Below are 23,260 nucleotides of genomic sequence, written 5' to 3' on the forward strand. Positions count from 1 at the left end.
AAAAAATTGTTTTCCCTTTTCTTATTTTTCAGTTTATACATCCTTGATTCCTTTGACTTCATTTCCTTGAGGGAGACAAACTCACTTGACCAGTTTGTCTACCTCTAATAAAAAGACAATCAGTATTAGTAAGCACACCAATTGTTATTGCGAACTAAAGGACACCATTTTTGGAAGTGCAGTGATTAGCACTACCACCTCAATTCAAAACCATGAACTGGCTGGGGGGATTCTGTCACAGCTGTGAGGAAGGTATGGATGAATGGATGAAGGAGAGGTGAAGAGTAGTTATCCATTCATAGTTTCTGTCTCACTCAAAGGGTAGCCTAACTAATTACAATTCAGCCTTTCATATCCTCCTGAGACCCAGGGGAAAAAAGTATTTTAATTTTGATCTTTTTCCAGATAAATCAAGTGTTGGGATGGTAAAAAACACATTACAAAAACAAAATTGTTTTTAACTAATTTTATTTAAATTTTACAACATGTGCACTTCAGTGCACAAGGGGAGTTCATTGATCACGAATGTGAAACTAACAAAATTCAAGAGCTATTTAAGAAAATTAAATGCTCCACTGAAATTTTTGTAAGCAGGATATTAAAACTTATTTATATAACAATATCATAAAAATGTAGATCATGGGTCAACTTAGAAGTCACTGACACTTCACTAGCTGTAAGCCACTGGTTCAGGAACAAGTGATTGCACTGGGCTTTCTATTTCACAAAAGTCAATTCATTTATGATATCTGAGGAACTAATGTGATTTTTTTATTTGGAGACACAAAGGAACATTTGGCACTTCCCACATCTCACATATGTTTTACTGTTGCACCCAACCATTCTACAACTGAAATGCCTTGGACTGTTAACCATTTCAGGCAAGTGGAGTGAACCATATTTTGTTACACTCTCATCTGGTTGGGGCCTCCTTTTCTTGATTTTTGGAGAGAACTCTTCATTACTGGTATTATTCAGGTCTTGTTCACATGTTTGTCCCAGGTTTCTCAGCCAAGAGGAGCTTGAACTCCAGAAACTGTGAGTTCTTTTCACAGATTGAGATCATTGACAACTTTCAGCAATGACATGATCTTGTAGAAACAATCAGGTGTCATGGATTCAGCTATAATTGCGACTCTTGTTTTTTTACTTTACTGGAAAACATTCCTGCATTTTACCCATATTTTATTTTTAACTCAAAATCAAAAATTCCAGATTCTCCTACATGTTGGTTTTGGACCAGATAGGACGACAGTTTTCAGGTGGCCCTGTGTCTTTCTCTATTACATCTGCCACTGCATCTTGATAATCTTTGTGTGGCTCCTCCTGGGTTCTCACCCTCTCCTATCTGGCTCACATGACTCTCATCTTCTGAAGAATCTATGTTTGAATCTCCCTCAATGATTCTGTTAAGAATTCTCTCCACCTTTGTCAAAGAGTTGTCTACTAGGAAAAAGTGAAATAAATATAAGTACAAAGTCCTCTGTGAAATTAAATAAGCTTAATTCTTAAAAACACCTCAAATTACTTACTAGATGTTTATTTTTGAAAATTTATCAAAATCCGATTTCAAAAAACATTTTAAATGTAAATATCATGCTTACCTTTCTTTCTTCCATAAAATGTGCTTGTGGGCATGCCAGCCATTTTGAAAAGGTGGGAAAAAGACAATTGGCAAGGCCACACCCCCACACATGTGATATCATTTTAAAGGTACTGTTGTCCTCTCTAAGAAACATCAGGACTTAGAAGAGTGGCAAGTAGAGTATGAGAGGTACAAGAAAAAACTAAATGTGTACTGCAGTGCACAAAAATGAATAATTAGCTCCATGCGCTTGAAGGATGTTTCAAGCGCATGGAGCTAATTATTCCAGTTGTGGATGAAAAATATGCCCCGGCACTTTTTCTCTGTCTCTGTGCCAAGGCAGTGGTGCACGGTGGGCTATAGAGCAGATGTGCTAGCTAGCTCTACCATCCACCAAAATCAGAGGCAGTTCCTTCACCCTGCTCAGAACCAAGATTTCCTCACCAGTTTTGGTTGGCCTCAAAGTGTTTCTGTTCAATTCATCAGGACAGCCCGAGAACGTGTTGATCAGGAAAGTGTGTCATGGGTAAACTCAGATAATCAGGTTGTGATCCAGCCTGTGTAATGTCACTGAGTGGCCACTTCCCAAACTGTTTATATGTGCCACTTCTTAATTATTGTTCATCTTGACCAATACATGGCAGTTTTACATTTTAAGAAATCTAAATGTGTATATAACAACAGCAACAACATGAAAATTAAGCTTTAAGCAGATTGTATTTTATTTTAGGTGTTAAATGCAAACTCTGGTAAAGGTGACCGATAATAGCAGACATTTGCTTACAGTGGGGCAAAAAAGTATTTAGTCAGCCACCGATTGTGCAAGTTCCCCCACTTAAAATGATGACAGAGGTCAGTAATTTGCACCAGAGGTACACTTCAACTGTGAGAGACAGAATGTGAAAAAAAAAAATCCATGAATCCACATGGTAGGATTTGTAAACAATTTATTCGTAAATCAGGGTGGCAAATAAGTATTTGGTCAATAACAAAAATACAACTCAATACTTTGTAACATAACCTTTGTTGGCAATAACAGAGGTCAAACGTTTACTATAGGTCTTTACCAGGTTTGCACACAGTAGCTGGTATTTTGGCCCATTCCTCCATGCAGATCTTCTCGAGAGCAGTGATGTTTTGGGGCTGTCGCTGAGCAACACGGACTTTCAACTCCCGCCACAGATTTTCTATGGGGTTGAGGTCTGGAGACTGGCTAGGCCACTCCAGGACTTTCAAATGCTTCTTACGGAGCCACTCCTTTGTTGCCCGGGCGGTGTGTTTTGGATCATTGTCATGTTGGAAGACCCAGCCTCGTTTCATCTTCAAGGTTCTCACTGATGGAAGGAGGTTTTGGCTCAAAATCTCACGATACATGGCCCCATTCATTCTGTCCTTAACACGGATCAGTCGTCCTGTCCCCTTGGCAGAAAAACAGCCCCATAGCATGATGTTTCCATCCCCATGCTTCACAGTAGGTATGGTGTTCTTGGGATGCAACTCAGTATTCTTCTTCCTCCAAACACGAGTTGAGTTTCTACCAAAAAGTTCTACTTTGGTTTCATCTGACCACATGACATTCTCCCAATCCTCTGCTGTATCATCCATGTGCTCTCTGGCAAACTTCAGACGGGCCTGGACATGCACTGGCTTCAGCAGCGGAACATGTCTGGCACTGCGGGATTTGATTCCCTGCCGTTGTAGTGTGTTACTGATGGTGACCTTTGTTACTTTGGTCCCAGCTCTCTGCAGGTCATTCACCAGGTCCCCCCGTGTGGTTCTGGGATCTTTGCTCACCGTTCTCATGATCAGTTTGACCCCACGGGATGAGATCTTGCGTGGAGCCCCAGATCGTAGGAGATTATCAGTGGTCTTGTATGTCTTCCATTTTCTGATGATTGCTCCCACAGTTGATTTTTTCACACCAAGCTGCTTGCCTATTGTAGATTCACTCTTCCCAGTCTGGTGCAGGTCTACAATACTTTTCCTGGTGTCCTTCGAAAGCTCTTTGGTCTTGGCCATGGCGGAGTTTGGAGTCTGACTGTTTGAGGCTGTGGACAGGTGTCTTTTATACAGATGATGAGTTCAAACAGGTGCCATTCATACAGGTAACGAGTGGGGGACAGAAAAGGTTCTTACAGAAGACGTTACAGGTCTGTGAGAGCCAGAGATTTTCCTTGTTTGAGGTGACCAAATACTTATGTGGGGCGATTGAGTTCGCCTTGTAATCGGAAGGTTGCCGGTTCGAACCCCGGCTTGGACAGTCTCGGTCGTTGTGTCCTTGGGCAAGACACTTCACCCGTTGCCTACTGGTGGTGGTCAGAGGGCCCGGTGGCGCCAGTGTCCGGCAGCCTCGCCTCTGTCAGTGCGCCCCAGGGTGGCTGTGGCTACAATGTAGCTTGCCATCACCAGTGTGTGAATGTGTGTGTGAATGGGTGGATGACTGGATATGTAAAGCGCTTTGGGGTCCTTAGGGAACTAGTAAAAGCGCTATATAAATACAGGCCATTTACCATTTTACCATTTATTTTCCACCCTAATTTACGAATAAATTCTTTACAAATCCTACCATGTGGATTCATGGATTTTTTTTTTCACATTCTGTCTCTCACAGTTGAAGTGTACCTCTGGTGCAAATTACTGACCTCTGTCATCATTTTAAGTGGGGGAACTTGCACAATCGGTGGCTGACTAAATACTTTTTTGCCCCACTGTATATTTTCTTATGAGACATAGCGGTTAATGTGTGCTATTAATTAGTCTAAATTTCCTTATCATGTTTTATTCATTGTTTGTATCACTGCAGATAAATAGGTATCACTGATCATGAAAGAAGACTTTAAAGAAAACCTTAGCTGTCAACTGATTACCCTATATATATACATATATATATGTATGTATGTATATATGTGTATATATATATATATATATATATATATATATATATATATATATATATATATGTATGTATGTATGTATGTATGTATATATGTATATATGTGTATATATATGTATGTATGTATGTATATATGTGTATATATATGTATGTATGTATGTATATATGTGTATATATATGTATGTATGTATGTATGTATATATGTGTATATATATGTATGTATGTATGTATGTATGTATATATATATATATATATGTGTGTGTGGGAACATAGCACGAGTTTTGGTTGGCCTTAAAGTGTTTCTGACAAACTCACAAACAAACCCCCACAAAATGAAAGAAGACCGCTTCTAGAGATGGGTTTTCTCTCTCTCTCTACATGACTTGAGGACAAGAGGTTCCCAATGTGAAGTAGGGAGGAGTTGTCTGGCCTTCTCTTGCTAGACAAGCCCAGTGCAGAAGATGAAAGTGAGACACAGTACTGAAGACCAATAGGTTTAAATCACTGCTTTCGTCCAACTTTTTCACCAATAAAAGGTCTGTTCAATAGGGACTGTCATTCTTTTCCTTTTGTCTGCTGCCAGGCACCAGTTATCATGTCTACAGCGGCCATGGCACATTCCTTTATACTGATATATCTGCAAGATTCTAAGTAATTATTCAATCCTTATGAAACTAAAGATTCTACTAATCTCAAATAAAAGTCAAACCCAACACTACTATTATGAGGGTCCCCCCAGAAATGTCCTTCTTGCCCTGGCTATGCCTTAAGGTCTTGTCCATGAAAATCAAAAGCAGGATCAGAGACAAGAGGCAACCCTGGTGGATTTCAGCACTCATTGAAATGGGCTTGACTTTGTGCCAAGCATGGATGTACTCTGTCTTTTCCACTATGATCGAACAGGCTCCTGCCCTATATGGCTGTAAATTTAATAAGTGGGTAAAGTATGATGGGTGTGACAAATGGGTGTGTGATACTCAAGATTCCAAGATTCTTTATTTGTCACATGCATAGTCATACAAGTACAACACACAGTGAAATCTGTCCTGAACTGCTCCTTGACTGTGCAAAACATTATGAACAATAACTAAATTTAAATTAAAAAGTAAAAACAGAAACTTTAAATTAAAAAAACAAAAATGTACATTGTGCAGTGTTTGTGCCATATTAGCACAGCAATGTATTAACAGAGCAATGAAAGTAGATTAAACAAAATGACCAAAGTAATGTAAACAGAGACACCAGAGTAATATTGTGTAAAGTAAAGAGTGATCAGAGTAAACGGTAACGTATTCGAAACCATCAATGTGGGTGTTTGGGAAATGCAGTCACCAGCAGGATGAACCTCGGTGAGATGTCCTATAGTAGGTTGAGGTCAACTTTACCCCCAACTTCTCAACGTCTGTACGTGTGTTTCTAGTCTTCAAATAGTTGTTTTTTAAGGATAAATAGAAAGGCTGGCCTACAGGGAAGCCCCAGCCAACAGGTAGCTGGGGCTTTTGAGTTTGAGCCAAAGATGGACTAACTTTGCCATCCAGGAAATGCAGATAGAAAGGTAACAATTTATAAAATGCAGATTAAGATTCTTGCTCCTCTTCTTATTTTTCAGTTTGCACATCCTCCATCCCTTTCCTTCTTTCCTAGAGGTAGAAAAACTCACTTTACCAGTTTGTCTGCCTGTAGTTCACAACAATGACTCATCTGTTTACTAACATTGCTTGTCTTTTTTTTAATTAAAGGATATCATTTTTGGCAGCATAGTGGTGTGGCACCATCATATCATAGGTTCGGAATTTTAATCCAGTAGCTGGCCAGGTTGATTTGGTTTTGCATGGATCCCCTCCTGATATGCCAGCTTTTCCCCACAGTCCAAGGACATGCAATTTAGATTAACTGGTGATTCTAAATATGTCACGGGTAATGGGGGAAATACAGACTCAGTCGCGGAGCTCTGGATGCGAAGCAAACAGTGCGTTTATTTACAGTGCTCAAAACAGTCACAAAGCGAAGTACAAAAATCCAACGGTGGTGATCATCTCCAAATTCCCAGTGGTGTGCAGGTGAGTCTCCCAAGTGATTATCTGAGTGTGTTTCTCCTCCGAGGGCTTAATCCAGCGGACTCCTTCTCTCCAACCTTCTGCTCCGTATCACTTCCTCCTATAAACAAGTGACGACAGCTACAGGTGAGAAGGGTAACCGGCTAAGGCTATGTTAAAAGTAAGAAAACACTCTTTACTACCGAGCCTCCAGTACAATCCAGCGTCGACTGCCATCCAGACACATAGTTAAGTACCTCAGTCCACAACGAGGATGATCAGTGACAGCTGGATGGCAAATTAGGTGCAGGTGTGTCAGCCACTGGGTAGAGGAGGAGAGAGAGAGAAGCACACACATACACACACAGACAGGTCGCTCCGGGAAGGACCGTCCGACCATGACAGTACCCCCCCTCTAACGGGAGCCCCCAGGCGACCCACGAAACTTGTCAGGGTGCCGACGGCGGAACTCTCTCACCATAGCGTGGTCGAGAACCGCAGACCGCGGCACCCAGGAACGCTCTTCCGGACCGTACCCCGCCCAATCCACCAAAAACTGGAAGCCCCTACCGCGGCGCCTGGCATCCATTATGCGAGTAATGGAATACGCCGGAGCGCCAGCGATATCCAGGGCGGGTGGCGGGGGCCTGGGAGGCGGGCACAACGGGCTGGTCCGGACCGGCCTAATTTGAGAAACATGAAACACGTCGTGTACCTTCATGTTGCGCAGGAGGGCCAGTCGGACAGTCACTGGATTCAGGATGGCTTGCACAGAAAAGGGTCCAAGGAACCGGGGAGCCAGCTTCTTGGACTCAGTCCGCAGAGTGATGTTCTTAGAGGAAAGCCACACCTGCTGGCCCACCCGATAGGCCGGTGTAGGGACGCGGCGGCGGTCAGCCAGTCTCTTGTTTTGAGTGCTCGTACGCAGCAGTGCCGCTCGAGTTGCCCGCCAGATCCGTCGACAGCGCCTCATGTGATGTTGCACGGAAGGCACGGCCACCTCTCCCTCCGTGATGCAGAGGAGCGGGGGTTGATACCCCAGGGACGCCTCGAAGGGAGAGACACCCGTAGCGGCCGACGTGCTAGAGTTATGGGCGTATTCGGCCCACGCCAACTGCTCACTCCATGACGACTGGTTGGAGGAAACGACGCAGCGCAGCATGGCCTCCAGCTCCTGGTTCGCTCGCTCAGTCTGCCCATTAGTCTGCGGGTGGAACCCAGAGGACAGGCTGACCTGGACCCCCAGCTCGGTACAAAACATCTTCCATACCCGCGAGGTGAACTGGGGCCCACGGTCAGAAACAATGTCCAGAGGAATGCCGTGAAGGCGGAAAACATGTTGGGTCAAGAGCTGGGCAGTCTCTAGAGCGGTGGGAAGTTTGGTAAGGGCAACAAAATGGGCAGCCTTAGAAAAACGGTCAACGATGGTGAGTATAACAGTTTTACCAGAGGACGGAGGGAGGCCAGTGATGAAGTCCAGAGCGACGTGCGACCACGGCCGGCTGGGGACAGGCAGTGGTCTGAGGAGTCCCGATGGAGGGGAGTTGGACGTCTTATTTCGGGCGCACACAGGACATGCGGCCACATACTCCCGGACGTCCTGAGAGAGAGAGGGCCACCAAAACAGCCTTTGTAAGAAGGTGACAGTTCGGTTCCTGCCCGGATGGCAGGTAAACCGTGCGGTGTGTGCCCAGTGGATGACCTTACCCCTGACCGCTGAGGGAACGTACAATCTACCTGCTGGACTGGTGCCGGGGTCGGGTTCTTGTCGCTGAGCATCTTGGACCACCCTTTCTATCTCCCAGGTGAGGGTCCCCACGATGCATGAGGCTGGCAGAATGGGTTTCTCCTTCTCCTCAGGGTCCGTGTCTGGCGTGAACTGGCGCGACAAGGCGTCTGGCTTCGTATTCCGGGACCCGGGCCTGTAGGTGATGGTTAGGTTAAACCGTGCAAAAAACAGTGCCCACCTGGCCTGTCGGGCATTCAGGCGCTTAGCCGCTTGGAGGTAGGCGAGGTTCTTGTGGTCCGTCCACACGATAACAGGATGTTCGCTCCCCTCCAACCAGTGCCGCCACTCCTCCAGCGCCAACTTGATGGCAAGAAGCTCCCGGTCGCCCACGTCATAATTCCTTTCAGCCTGAGTGAGCCGACGGGAGAAAAAGGCACAGGGGTGTAATTTACCTGCCTTGCGCTGAGAGAGAACCGCCCCAACTCCAGAATCAGAAGCGTCCACCTCCACCACAAACGGCAGGGCGAGGTCAGCCTGGGCCAGGATGGGGGCCGAGGCAAACAAGCTCTTGAGACGGTCGAATGCTTGCTGAGCCGCTGGAGACCACTGGTACGGCTGTTTGGGCGACGTGAGTTGGGTAAGAGGCAATGCCACCTTACCGAAGTCCCGGATGAAGCGTCTGTAGAAGTTGCTGAATCCCAGAAAACTTTGCAACTTCTTCCGAGTGCCGGGCACAGGCCACTCCAACACAGCTTTGACCTTAGCCGGGTCTGCTCGCAACCGGCCCTGTTCAATGATGAAACCCAGAAAAGAGACAGTTGAGGCATGAAACTCACATTTCTCCGCTTTACAAAACAGCCGATTCTCCAGCAGGCGGTGCAACACCAGTCTCACATGCTTAACATGCTCAGCTCCGGACCTGGAGAAAATCAGAATGTCATCAAGGTAGACGAACACGAAGTGGTTTAAAAAATCTCGTAGGACGTCATTTACCAGGGCTTGGAAAATGGCAGGGGCGTTAGTGAGTCCGAACGGCATTACCAGGTACTCGAAGTGGCCCAGATGGGTGTTGAAGGCCGTCTTCCACTCGTCCCCCTCGCGGATGCGGACCAGGTGATAAGCATTGCGGAGATCAAGTTTGGTGAAATGGGTGGCTCCTTGAAGGAGTTCAAAAGCTGAGGTGAGCAGAGGTAGAGGATATTTGTTTTTGATAGTGATCTTGTTCAGTCCCCGATAGTCAATGCAGGGGCGTAGGGACGCATCTTTCTTTTTAACAAAAAAGAAGCCTGCACCCAAGGGAGAGGTGGAGGGACGGATGATGCCTGCTGCCAGGGAGTCTGTGATGTAGCGCTCCATAGACTCGCGCTCAGGTTTCGAGATACTGTAGAGTCGGCTAGTGGGCAAGGGGGCGCCTGAGAGCAAATCAATCCCGCAGTCGTACGGACGATGGGGGGGCAGCGATTGGGCCCCGTCTTTGCTAAAGACTCGACCTAGATCATGATATTCGGCTGGCACGGTTGACAAGTCGAGGCGAGAGGGCGGCCCCGCAAGATCGTCTGACATGCAACCCGGCACAGCAGAGCGTAAACACTGCTCATGGCAACGGGTGCTCCACCCTACGATACATCCCTTGGCCCAATCAATCTGTGGATTGTGTCGCTGGAGCCAGGGGAATCCCAAAACTAAGGGTGTGTCAGGTGCCTTGAAGAGAAACAGGAACATCTGTTCAGTGTGGTTGCCGGAGAGAGTGAGTGTGATTTCTTGAGTGCGGTGAGTGACAGCGGCTAAAGGCCTGCCATTAAGCGCTGACACCTGGAGTGTTTCCGGGAGAGGAACAACAGGCAAACCCATCTTGTGGGCCAAGGCCTCATCCAAAAAACTTTGTTCAGCTCCTGAGTCTATTAGTGCATCACAAGAATGGGTGCGGGAAAGAAACCATAATTTAGCAGGGCAGCTGAGGTGGAGGAATGTATTCACCGGCGCACCCGTCAGTATCCCCACCTTTACTGACGGGCTGAGTCTTTTAGCCGTGAGGGACAGGAGTCCGCGAAATGCCCCTTCTTCCCGCACACAAAACACTCACCCACCAGTTGTCTTCTGCTCCGGGTGAATTTAGTCCGTCCGAGCTGCATGGGTTGCTCCTCGTCAGCAGGTGAGTCCGTTCCCTCCTCTCTCCACTCGAGAGAGGGGAGTCCAGTCGAAACTCCTACGACCCCTACTGACCGTCGCCCATCTCCAGTCCGCCTGCCAAACTCCCGCATATGGTCGTCTAGACTGATACACATGTTAACCAGGGCACTTAACGATTTAGGAAGCTCTTTAGTGGCCAACTCACGTTTGACATTCTCATTTAAGCTGTTTAGGAATGCTCCTCGGAGCGCCTTTTCCTCCCAACCCGTCTCCTCGGCCAGGATCCAAAAGTCCACAGAGAAGTCTGCCACGCTTCGCCGGCCCTGCTTTAAAGTAAACATGCGATGAGCAGCACTGTCAGGGTTAGAGCCTTTGTCAAACACACACCGAAATTTGCTCAAAAAAATCACTATATGAGATGGAGGATTGGGCGCTCAGGACTGCTTGAGCCCAGAGTAGCGCTCGTCCAGTCATGAGCTCCACCATGAGGGTGATCTTGGCGATATCAGAGGCATAAGCTCGAGTCTGCTGCCTAAAAATCAGAGAGCATTGAGCCAAAAACCCCCGGCTCTTGTCCAACTCTCCACTGAATTTTTCAGGTATAGGGAACGTGTGTTCTCGCTGAGGCGGCGGCGGAGATGGGGGAAGGGGACAGGCCGCCGCTATATTTAGAAGCTCCACTGGTGGTTGTGGTGGTGTACTGGGCTCTGGTGGTTGAATGGGTGCCCTAGGTGTAGCAAGCAACATACCTTTCAGTTCAGATACCACCTGTAGTAGCGCGGACTGCTCCTTGGCAACATGCTGCAGCATCTGTTCATGCCGCTCCAACCGTTCAGCTTGAAGCGCGAGCTCGCGCTGGACGGGGGTTGAGTCCGCTGAGTCCATAGCTGGCTGGATTGTTCTGTCACGGGTAATGGGGGAAATACAGACTCAGTCGCGGAGCTCTGGATGCGAAGCAAACAGTGCGTTTATTTACAGTGCTCAAAACAGTCACAAAGCGAAGTACAAAAATCCAACGGTGATCATCTCCAAATTCCCAGTGGTGTGCAGGTGAGTCTCCCAAGTGATTATCTGAGTGCGTTTCTCCTCCGAGGGCTTAATCCAGCGGACTCCTTCTCTCCAACCTTCTGCTCCGTATCACTTCCTCCTATAAACAAGTGACGACAGCTACAGGTGAGAAGGGTAGCCGGCTAAGGCTATGTTAAAAGTAAGAAAACACTCTTTACTACCGAGCCTCCAGTACAATCCAGCGTCGACTGCCATCCAGACACATAGTTAAGTACCTCAGTCCACAACGAGGATGATCAGTGACAGCTGGATGGCAAATTAGGTGCAGGTGTGTCAGCCACTGGGTGGAGGAGGAGAGAGAGAGAAGCACACACATACACACACAGACAGGTCGCTCCGGGAAGGACCGTCCGACCATGACAAAATAGGGTGTATGTGGGAATAAATCACCATCTGTCTCTCTGCATTGGCCACGTGATCGACTCTTGTGACTATGAATTGGATAACAGGAAGAAAATGAATGAATTGAACATTTTAGGCTTGGACCAAACACAGAATAACTTTGGCATCGAGGCACTGCAGATAACAAGGCAAAAGTTAAACAATGCAGAAATAAATTCCCCTCTTCTTATTTTTCAATTTGTACATCCTTAATTCCTTCATGCTCATTTCCTTACTTCTCTCTTTGTGTCCCTCCCACCAGAGAAATGAACAGATGAGAAATGAAAAACCTGAATATCAGGCATTTAAACAAACAAGATGTTTTTGCGTTAGAGCCGTCTTTATTATCATCATCATCATTATCAAAGCAATGCCAGCTGAATATGATATTTGGCCCAGCCGTACATGGTTTTGTTACAGCAGAATAATCCTAAAATATTTTATGATTTCAAATATCAGATGTGACTGAAAGATTAGAGCTCTCTTCTAAGTGCCCGTTAGTAAATGCTTTATTAATTGATCAACATGCTGCGTTACTTTGCTTTCACCATATCTGGCTGAAGAAACTAATCAACAACCCTGAATCATAATGAATGAAGCACAGGAGGAGGCGTGGCAGGAAACTTTCACTCTGGCTTTGTGCACCCTAACTGGAAGAACTGCTTGAATTTTTTGTAAGTAAGTCCCTTACTCAGAGTTTTTTTCTCATTTTGCAGATCTTTAAAAGCATAGTGGTGTAATACTAAACCATAGCAGTTTAATTTTAATTTAATTTTAATCGAGTTGTTGGCTGCATTGATTTTGTCTTGCATGGATCCCCTCCTGATGCACCAACTTTTTTCCCCACAGTCCAAGAGTGTACAAGTTAGTGTAGACTCTTGGACAGTTGGTGATTCTCAGTGTACTGTATGTGAGTTTTACTCTGCATTAGCCCCCTTCATGGACCCTGTGACGATGAACTGGGTAAATGGAAGAAAATGGATGATTGGACTTTTGACAATAACGTTGCCATCCAGGAACTGCAAGTAGCAAAGCAGCAGTTAAAGACAACACAGAAGTAAATTATTTCCCCTCTTCATATTTTTCTGTTTGTACATCCTTAATTCCTTTGTTCTCATTTCCTTAATTCTCTCGTGTCCCTCCCATCAGAGGTATGAGCAGAAAGATACAGAGTCAGCAGGCACTTGCTTAGTCATTTTTAGCTGTCATTTGAACCAATATCAGTTGAATATGATGTTTGACACAGCTATGTGTGATTTATTACACGATTTTGTTACAGAAGACTAAAATATTTAATGATTTCAGATATCTGTCAAAATCTGTGATAGCAGATCATGAGATTTGAAGAGGAGGACCCAAAAGCAGACATCTGTAGACTAAAGTAGTTTTAAACAAAAGCGAGCCATTTATTAAAGGCTGGAAGATGGTACAAGTGGCAGGCGAAACGTGAACCAACACCTCAATAAATAAACTAAACTGGGCAGACTAAACCTAAAACTAAGACACCGGGAAGCCCAAACATGAGACCTGACGAGGAACCATGGACAAACCAACAAAGGGAAACAGGCACAATATAAGGATAGGAGAGTAATGGTAACATGGCGGGGACAAACAGACATAACAACACAGAGGAAGCAAAACTAAACACACTGAACACAGGAAGCAACACTGTCAAAGTAACACAGGAAACACTAAGAAGCAGACTAATTAACACAACTTGACACAGGAGCTGGGACAAAGGAATGCACATGGGAACCAGACGGACTTGGGAGACAACGGGAGGAGACACAAAGAAGGGGAGCGCAGAAACATTTAAGAGAGACGAGACAGAAACAGAGGGACACAGAGGGAGAGGAAGATATTCATGGTGGGCTTGGGAGAAAATACATGAAAGCACAATACAGACAGGGGAGACATAGAATTAGGGCTGCTCAATTAATCGAATTTTAATCACGATTACGATCTGGGCTTTCAACGATCATTAAAAATGACTGAGCCAATTATTAGCCCCTCCCTCATGCTTTACTCTCGCGCTGCTCCGTGTGGCAAATCAAGCGCACTGCTCTGCATTTCGAACACGCGTCACAACAATTAAGAGGACCCAAGGGAAGCTCGGAAAGCTAAGCAGAAGTTATTTGGAGAGGAGTGGACTGCCGTTGGTTGAAAAGAGAGGTAAAAAAAAAAAAAACTTCAGTGGTGTGGAAACATTATGGGTTCGCGGAGTCAGACGTGGATCAAGTAGACACAGTGTATAAACTTTGCTATGGTGTCGTAGCTGCACCACAGAGCAACACTGCAAAGTTTACATTTTTTATTTATTTCTTATATTGCAAACATTTGCACTGTTATCAGTATTTGCACACTATTTTATATTATTTTTTAAAGTCATTATTCAATACATTGTTATTGTTAACCCTTTAAAGCCGGTCAGAACAGCATGCTCGTTTTGTATAACTATTTTTAAATCCCTGTAGAACCTGAACCGCTAAGCTAGCACAATAAATTTTTTTCCATATGAAACCAGAGGAGTTGTACTTACATCTTATGCCATCAGCTTGTCCTAGGTCACGGTTTCCTTCCACATATAGCTTTGCAAAAATTGCATAAAAAGCGCTTGCAGGAACAAAAACATAATATTCCAGAAACACGCTTTGCCGATCCGATCAGCTGTTCTTAACACTTCCCACATTGAAAAAGACGTCAACGCGAACTATCGCAAGTGACGTCATTTTCGCGGAAAATGTAGTTTTTTACTTGTAGGCCTTAGAACTCGAATTGCACTGCTGGAAATAGTTTATTTTGATGCACATGCACATTCTTTGCAAATTTGCATCATAGGATTGTTTTTTTGTTTTTCCTGCAGTATATAAAAATTGCTGTATCTCCAAAAATAAAACTATGAAGACACTCAAAATAAATTTCCTGTTGTTGTAAACTATTTTTTGCAACTTTTTTGTATTTAAAGATTTGAGGGATAAACCTCTTAAATTTCTCCAAGTAGAAATATATGTAAAAAAACAACAAAAACGATTTTCAATTTTTTTGTAGTTTATTGCACTTTTTTGCAATTAATGTAGTTACTATGGACTTAATACATACACATCTGGGAGGAATCCAGGCTGACGGGACAGGGGAAACGTAAACTGATCACACTCACATACGACACGGACCTTCACAACCCGACCAGGGCGGGCGGAGGGGGCCCAGGATGGAGGGACAGAGTCCAAAAAGGCCCAGACGGCCAAGTTCAGGGGGCCGACAGCGCAGGAGGCCAAAACAGTGCAGTTCCGGAGACCGACCGTGCGGACGGCAACGGCGAGGAAGCAGTTATGGAGGCCAACTGTGCGGACGGCAACGGCGAGGAAGCAGTTCCGGAGGCCGATCGTGCGGACGGCAACGGCGAGGAAGCAGTTCCGGGGGCCGACCGTGCGGACGGCAACGGCGAGGAAGCAGTTCCGGAGGCCGACCGTGCGGACGGCAACGGCGAGGAAGCAGTTCCGGGGGCCGACCGTGCGGACGGCAACAGCGGCGTGGATTCAAGTCCGGAGGCCGGCCACGCGGAAGGCAGTGGTGGCGTTCAGGAGGGCGTCCACGGTGGCGAAAATGCCCAACAAGCGGCCTGGCAGATGACCGACGATGTGGAGGTAGTAGTAGGGGACCTGAAGGCTGCGTGGCCCCTGCAGCCCCAGGCGAAGCGGAGGCTGGACCAGACGAGGCGGAAGCTGAGGCTGGACCAGACGAGGCGGAAGCGGAGGCTGGACCAGACGAGGCGGAAGCTGATGAGGAGGCGGAAGCCGAGGCTGGACCAGGCGAGGCGGAAGCTGATGAGGAGGCGGAAGCCGAGGCTGGACCAGGCGAGGCGGAAGCTGATGAGGAGGCGGAAGCCGAGGCTGGACCAGGCGAAGCTGATGAGGAGGCGGAAGCCGAGGCTGGACCCGGCGAAGCTGATGAGGAGGCGGAAGCCGAGGCTGGACCAGGCGAAGCTGATGAGGAGGTGGAAGCCGAGGCTGGACCAGGCGAGGCTGATGGCGCTGCTGAAGCAGAAGCTGGACCAGGCGATGCTGAAGCAGAAACTGGACCAGGCGATGCTGAAGCAGAAGCTGGACCAGACGAGGATGAAGACACGGAGGCTGGACCAGACGAGGATGAAGACACGGAGGCTGGACCAGACGAGGATGAAGACACGGAGGCTGGACCAGGCGAGGATGAAGCAGTGGCTGGACCAGGCGAAGTGGATGAAGCCAAAGCAGACGCTGGACCAGGCGAGGAGGATGCTGAAGCAGATGCTGGACCAGGCGAGGAGGATGCTGAAGCAGATGCTGAAACCGGACCAGGCGAGGCCGAAGACACGGGGGCTGGATCAGGCGAGGCCGAAGACTCTGAGGCCGCAGCAGGCGAGGATGATGAGGCCGCAGCAGGCGAGGATGATGAGGCTGCAGCAGGCGAGGATGATGAGGCTGCAGTAGGCGAAGATGACGAGGCTGCAGCAGGCGGCTGGACGGGCTCCTCGGGCCCCCCAGCTGACGAGGCAGGCGGCTGGATGGGCTCCTCGGGCCCCCCAGCGAAAACAGTCTCAGAACCAGTGGGCACTGAAGCCCCTGGCACACACAGGACAGAACCAGCAGGTGCGGAGACCTCTGGCAGAGACGGAAAAGAACCAGCAGGCACACGGGCCTCTGGCAGGGACGCAACAGAACCAGCAGGCACACGGGCCTCTGGCAGGGACGCAACAGAACCAGCAGGCACACGGGCCTCTGGCAGACACAAAGTGGACTGCAGCTGCACTGAGCAGTGACTCAGCTCAGGCAGCGATAGTCCGGTGCAGTCCTCAGCTGGCTTCTTAACCTCCAGGGGTCCAGAGTCAGCTGGGGGCTGAACCCCAGCCTCTGGGGAGGCCCTGGAGCGTGTCGCAGTCTCAGAACTGGCCAGCTCTTGAGGAATGTTTCCATTGTTTTTGGGTTTGTCTCTCTGCTTAGAGTACGAAGTTGTTGAACTGTCCGTTATGGGTTGGACTGACATGGCTTGCTGTACAGGAGGAGTAGGTGAAGGTGATGGCTGAACAGGTGGTGGAGCAACTGACACAGGATGCAGGGCTGGTGGCTGCTGAACAGGAGGCTGAACTGAGGATAAAGCTAATGATTCTTCTGCCAACCGGGCTTCTGACTGGGCCATGGATTGTAACAGGGTTTGTAATAAGTCTGGCTGTGACTGTAATTGAGCTATGGATTGTGAGGCTGAATGTGGCGGAGGTGGCGACTGGGCTTCTGGCCGGGCGGCTAACTGAGCTTCTGGCCGGGCGGCTAACTGAGCTTCTGGCCGGGCGGCTAACTGAGCTTCTGGCGATAAACAGTCTTTGTCCTGTGCCATACAGAACATCACCCCTGAGTAAACAGTCCCACAGTTCAGACCAATAATACTGTCCTGTCCACTCACCACAGCTGGCCGCTCAGAAATCCCCAGGTCCGACTGTGGCGAGGAGCGTCGGCAGCGTGAACGCCGTTTCCCCCTTGAAGGCTGGGTTGACGGGCCGGGCAAAACATCCTCTGTCGGAGGATGTGTCCGTGTCACATATGACACGGACCTTCACAATAAAACAGGAAACTCAGACACATGGAACCAGACAAGACATTGAACTAAACAGACAGATTCACAAACAGATGGGGTGACACCATAGACAGACAGATACAGACGCAGACTCAGAGGCAGACCGAATATAACACAGAACTTAAACAATCATCATCTAGAAAATGATAAACTAAAAGCGCTGGGTCACCGACCCAGGACCATGACAGTAAGTTGCCCTAACTTAATTTTCTTAAGTAAAACTTTACTCAATTTTTTGGGGGGCAATGAGTTTGCATTGTTTTTTGAGTTCTGTGTACTAATTAGATTTTATAGTGTGGGACGTCCCATTGCTCCTGTTACCTTTCTTCCACAGAAGGGCCGCGTTCCATTTCAATGTGACACCAGCCCCATTTTCTATGAACTGGAACCATTTAGGTTAAACCCTGGAGTTACTGAAATAATGTTTCTGATCATACCCCCAGTTGCACCTCCAGATTTTTTTCATTAAGGCTACCATATGGGGGCCACTAAAAATATTTGGGTGGCAAAACAGAATTTCCTGTTTTATTATGCTGTTGTGAAATATGGGTTCCTTGAAAAATATGGCAATAGAGACAGAAAAAAATTATACACCTGTTTGATTTCCTGCTATAAAAGATATCACTGAAAATAAGTACATATGAACAACAAATAAGATGTTGAAATCCATAATAGTTCGTTTTAAGCAGTAAATTTTGTGGGGCCCAAAATTTGCTGCTAGTGTAACCGGTGTGATTCTGCTTTGTGTCTGATAAAAAAGGTAAAAGTAAGAAAGACCTCCAAGTAAATAATTTGCCCACTCCAGCTCCTCTCCCACAAGGGAATTGTAATAATAATAATGGATTGGATTTATATAGCGCTTTTCAAGGCACCCAAAGCGCTTTACAATGCCACTATTCATTCACTCTCACATTCACACACTGGTGGAGGCAAGCTACAGGGCTGGCATTTATTTTTACATTAAACATAACGTATGCATTTACACGTAACATATTTGACATAAGATAAAACAAAAACAACAACATGAAATCCAACATACCTGATAAAAAAAAGGTAAAAGAAAGAAAGACCTTTGGTGCCAAAACCCTGGGATTCGCTCGAGGCCCAGAGAGGATGATTTGTCAGAGCTGAGATCGTGAAACGAGGCGAACAGAGAGCTAGCTCACATGATTAAAAGGTAAGCACGACCTTTTTATTTTCGAACCGTGCATATTGTTTAAAGCCTAAATTATCTGTTCGCTAAGTTGAACGTATCGCAGTGTAAATTCACTCAGTAGAAAAAAAGGCGGCTAGCTCAGTGCATTAAAACAAGAGACTTTTTTAAGAACTCCAAGTTGATGTTTAGCGCCCCGTAAGAACATCTCAGTGCGTTAAAGCAGGAGACGTTTGTTACGGATTAATAGAATCGGTGTTTCATCCGTGGCGGTGTGTGATCCGTCTTAGTTATTAGGAAAAAAGTGGCGGTGTGTGATCCATCCCCGTGTGTTAAAGCAGGAAATGTGTGTTACTATTAGTTAGAAAGCGGGGCCGTGTGCGCTCCGAGTTTGGCAACTCCACCCTTGGTTGGACACATCCTTGGGATTTGCCGGGTTGGTGACCTGGGCACCGGGGTCAGTGTTGGGAAGGTTACTTTTAAAATGTATTCCATTACAGAATACAGATTACATGCCCCAAAATGTATTCTGTAACGTATTCCGTTACGTTACTCAATGACAGTAACGTATTCTGAATACTTTGGATTACTTAATATATTATCATGCTTTTTACAACAACGTGAATGTACTATTGCAGTGTGATTTATTACTATTACTGAAGGTCCGCGACTCCGAACTGTAGTAAAGGGACCTCTGACTAATACGGCGGGGTCCCTGTCGGCTCATAGCCGAAAAATAGCTTTACTTTGTTGTGTGGGTCAACTTTTCTTGCGAGAGACAGAGAGAGGCGTTTTAAGACTGCTCCAACGGAACTTATTGTTTCGGAGGAAAACACGAACACGGTGTACAGTCGAGTCTTAATAGCTTACTTACAACTGGGCTCGTCAGGCACTCTTCTTGGCTGCAGTGGTTATTATTATATTTACATGCTTCCAGCTCCCGTTTTTGCTCGATGACAACTCGTACTTTGCCTTTTTCTCCCTCCCTCACTCACAGACACATTAACGTGTATGGCAGTCCATTCTCCCTGCAGCACGGACTACACTACCCATGATGCTACATTCTTTAGAGCTATGCTTGTAGCATTCTGCCTGTTAGCTTAGCACAACAACAACAACAACAACAAAAGGAGCTCTCTCACCCAGGAAACACACAGTCGCAGAGAGAGAGAGAGAGAGAGAGAGAGCGTCGCCCTGTAACCATGGCAACCGTAACGCTGCCGCCTGGAACAACAGAGCGTAGCTGTCAAACAAAACCCAAACAGTCCTGACCCGCGACAAAATGAAACTGGAAAGTACCGCAGTGTAATCCATTTATTTCAACAAAGTAACTGTATTCTGAATACCACCTTTTTAAACGGTAACTGTAACGGAATACAGTTACTCATATTTTGTATTTTAAATACGTAACGGCGGTACATGTATTCCGTTACTCCCCAACACTGACCGGGGTGCCCTAAATAACTAAAACTAGGTGTTGGATCCTAGTCACGGTTGATAACCTGCATGAGAGTGGGGGCAAGTTGCTTTGTTAGTGAGAGAACGACTGCTTGGCTCGTCCCACTGACTGCAGTGTGTGTAGACGGTGTAGTGTGTGTGAAAGCGCCGTTAGAGTCGGCATCTCGTCTGAAGTACGGGAGTCAATTAAAGTAACAAAAAGAATTTGTGTCTAAAAGTGTGTGTTTGTGGTGTGTAGTAATCGCAGCAGGCGGCCATGTCGCGAATTGTTGCAAACTGTGAAGTCAATTGGGGGGTTTAATTTGGTTTTATATTTTTTGGGGAAGAGTAGCCACGGTATCGAGTCCGTGGCGCAGTTTGAATGATTTGTGAAGTGTACAAGAGCGGACGGCACCCGCTCTGTGTGCTGATTAGGGCGTTGTCCAGAATCAGCAGAAGTGTCTCGCAGAAAGTTTGAATGGGACTGTGAGAAGCATGAAGTGTGTGTGAGCCAGCCTCGAGGGGCGGGTTCACAGGTGGAACGAACGAAGAGTAAAATGTGCGTGTGTGTGAGAGAGAAAGACAAGGTGGGGGCGAGTGACCAGCCTGTGAGTGTGTGTGAATTCCTTGATGACAAAAAGGGAGACAAAGTAGATTAGTTGATTTTCTGTGAAATAATAATAGTTAAGAAATCGTAGTGATCAAATAGGAGAAAGTGAACTGAAAATAAAGAAAGAAAATAAACAGTGGATTAGTGTTGAAGTAATGATAAATAAATTGATAAAATTAACAGTGACATTTAAAGGTGATCAAGTACTATAATAAAGGTTTTGTGAAATGACTACTGAGTTCCGGTGCCGTCTCTGGATGCCTCGACGAATAAAAGAACCGGGGTAAAACTGATTTCGCAACAGACCTCCAAGTAAATAATTTGCCCACTCCAGCTCCTACGACCAAATACAAACAGTGGGGAAGAGAGTTAGCACAACCCACCACAACTTCCAAACTGTATTCATGCTAGCATTAATTTATTTATAGGTGTAGATAACAGCAATGTTATGTTTGTCCATACTGCCTCCTGTTGCTGCTGTTACGGAGAGTTCCAGCAGGTGTCGCTGTGGTTCTCTCTAGGGCAGGGGTGTCAAACTCAAATACACAGTGGGCCAAAATTCAAAACTAGAACAAGGTCGCGGGCTAACATTAATATTTATTGAAAAATATCTTCCTCCAGATTTAAGAATGAATCTCTTCTTATGGACTCAAACCTATGGAAGCCCGTTTCCGCCACTAAAAAAAAAAAAAAAAAGCTAGTATCCATAACTCGAAATTTCGAGTTACTTTTCTCAAAATTTCGAGTTAGCTCTGCCAATCAAAAATATACGTGAATGAGGTCGCTTTCTTGTTACCCGGAAGCATATGGCGCAGGACCGCGCACTCAAAAACGGATCCCAACAAATTAAAGTATGTTTGCTGATAGTAACACCATGTGATTCAGCTAATAACACAGGGATTTCATCATTTGTGAAGCCAGGCTGAAAACACTCAGCAATCTGTGCATTCACGACTGGATGTAATACCGGTAGCTTAGCTGTAGCATTTGTAGCTGAGGGCTTCAGCTTCCGGGTAACATGGAAATGACGTCATTCACGTAGATTACTGATTGGCAGCGCTAACTCGAAATTTCGAGTTGCTTTTCTCAAAATTTTGAGTTAATATGTCGAAATTTCGAGATAATAACTCGAAATTTCGAGAAAATAACTCGCAATTTTGAGTTATGGATCCTTTTTTTTTTTTTTTAGTGGTGGAAACGGGCTTCCATACAAAAAACTGAATGTGGAACAAGCAAAGCTTAATACTAAACAATGTATATATTAGCTGTATAATACCAGTAGGCCAGCTCTGATAGTAATTTGGTATGGCGGGCCAGAGTTTGACACCTATGCTCTAGGGGTTCTGTGTACTTCCTGTTATGAGTGTACGGACGTTCATGTTGGCTGCTAATAAACGCCTGGCATACAGTTACAGTGGACTGGTTATTATAAGCAAAACCTACATGGTGTCAGAAGTGGGATATCCTAGAAAGCCTACACAGTCCAAGAAGAAAAGCGGAGCCGGCAAGGACGACGAAAAAAGCAATCACCGCACAACATGGCGGACGGATTCCGGCGCCCAGATCCTCTCATCTTTGACGGCAACGTCGCTGAAAACTGGCGTAAGTTCGAGCGCGAATATGACATCTTTATCGCCGCTGCCCATAGTGACAAAAATGCTAAGACTAAGGCCTATATACTCCTCAATCTGGCGGGACCAGAGGCCATTAAAAGAGAGCGATCATTCACGTATGCCCCCGCAGTAATATCAGCTGAAGGCATAGAAGAAGTCGCCGTGGAATCAAGGGAAGATCCCGCATGTCTAAAGAGAGAGTTCAAGGAAATCTGCAACCCAGAGACCAATGTCATAATGGAGAGGCATAACTTTAACAAAAGACAACAGAAACCCGGTGAAACCATTAAAGCATATGTGAGCACGTTAAAGAACATGGCCAGAACCTGCAGCTTTGGTGCACTACAATCAGAGACAGATTATAACCAGTGACAGCGTCAGACTTTCCCTGCTTAAAGAGACGGAACTCACTCTTGCCAAGGCGGTGCGTATATGCCAAATAAGCGAGCTCACAGATCAACATAGCAAAGCCCTCTCTACACCAAAGCATACTACATCTGCTAGTGTGGACACTGTACAGATTAAACATGGCAAGTTCAAAAGGAAAACAAATAAACTTCTAACGAACATTCAAAATTGCAGAAACTGTGGCGGTTCGCATCCAGCCAAAAGGGAGCAATGTCCTGCTTTCGGACAACAGTGTCACGTCTGCAAAAAATACAATCATTACTGTGATGGATGCATGCAACCACACAACTGAGATACTTAGGTAATATTCATGTGGTCTTTTGTCTTATGTTTACGTTATGCTCTAAAGCTTCTGTGATCATAAGTTAACTAATTTGATATTTTGAGTTACCTGTAATGCATGACAGCACTAAACTATAGCCCAAATGGTGGCATAGACTTTGCTTTGCATTGTTTGTTATTTTATATAGGTATATGTTATATTGATTATATTTCTGCTCTTTCTGAGTTACCTGACCTCCGCTCCAGTCCTTCCTGGTTTGGCTGAAAGAGGAGGCTGAGGGTGGAGCTGGTTTAAATGCAGAAGCCAATAAAGTGGACTGGACCATCTATT

At 46.1% G+C, this 23,260-nt stretch overlaps 1 long non-coding RNA gene across 1 annotated transcript in view; it reads right to left on the bottom strand.

The window, feature by feature from the left end:
• LOC309702106 overlaps window positions 1-23,260 on the bottom strand; it is a 212,598-nt gene that overhangs the window by 38,119 nt on the left and 151,219 nt on the right. The window lies entirely within an intron of this gene.

This window comes from Aulonocara stuartgranti, assembly GCF_965226115.1.
Source record: "Aulonocara stuartgranti genome assembly, chromosome: 3".
NCBI lineage: Eukaryota > Metazoa > Chordata > Actinopteri > Cichliformes > Cichlidae > Aulonocara > Aulonocara stuartgranti.